Below are 1,260 nucleotides of genomic sequence, written 5' to 3' on the forward strand. Positions count from 1 at the left end.
AAAGGACATGAACAGAAACTTCAAAAGAAGACAGAATAATGGCCAGCAAACATATGAAAAAGTACTCAACATCTCTAATTATTAGCGAAATGCAAATCAAAACCACAATGAGATATCACCTAACTCCAGCGAGAATGGCCTTTATCAAAAAGTCCCAAAACAACAAATGCTATCATGGATGTGGAGAAATTGGAGCACTCTTACACTACTGGTGGGACTTCAAATTAGTACAACCTCCATGGAAAGTAATTTGGAGATATCTCAAAGAGCTAAAAATAGAAATACCATTTGACCCAGCAATCCCACTACCAAAGGAAAAAAAAGACATTCTATAATAAAGACATCAGCACTCGAATGTTTATGGCAGCACAATTCACAATTGCAAAGATGTGGAAACGACCCAAGTGTCCACCAATACATGAGTGGATTAATAAAATGTAGTATATGTATACTATGGAATACTACTCAACTACAAAAAAGAATGGTGAACCAGCACCTCTTGTATTATCCTGGATAGAGCCTGAGCCCATCCTTTGAAGTGAGGTATCATAAGAACAGAAAAACAAGCACCACATGTACTCACCATCAAATTGGTACTAACTTATCAACACTAAGGTGCTCACATGGTAGTAATATTCATTATTCATTCAATATTCATTCAATATTCATTATTCATCACCCTGTCCTCATTCTTTTTTGTTTTTATTTCATAACATTATGGGGCTACAAATGTTTTGATTACATGTTTCGCTTTTGTGCAGGTTGAGTCAAAGTCATAAATGTCTCTAGTTAGCCATCTTGGCTCCCTCTCCCTGTCCTCATTCTTAATGGCTCCAATATCCATGGCCACGGTCAATCCAACATCCTCACCTCTCCATATTCTAAACACCTCCTTCCTGTAACCTATTCACATCCATCCCGTTTAAAACATCTTGTCGTCACCCACAATGGCATCACCTCCAAAGTCTGTTGCAAGACCACATTGCTTGACCCTTACTTCTGATTTTATACTAACTTTTCCTAGTGCCTCAACTCCAGGGACTCTCCGACACCATCCTGACTTCTAGTATCTTGACTCAACATAGCTCATTGACCACCACTTCCTACTTCCATCCTTGCAAAGATCCATTGTAATTACTACCCTGCACATACCCTCCACCCCTTTGCCACATTCTCCTCTGCCAACTTGCCAGACAAAATCCCACCTGGTTAAATCCACCTCTCACACACTCCGTGCTTGTTCCTAGAGAGCTGAGTGTC

The sequence above is a fragment of the Propithecus coquereli genome, unplaced genomic scaffold (assembly GCF_000956105.1).
Source record: "Propithecus coquereli isolate 6110/MARCELLA unplaced genomic scaffold, Pcoq_1.0 Scaffold44, whole genome shotgun sequence".
Classification (NCBI taxonomy): Eukaryota; Metazoa; Chordata; class Mammalia; order Primates; family Indriidae; genus Propithecus; species Propithecus coquereli.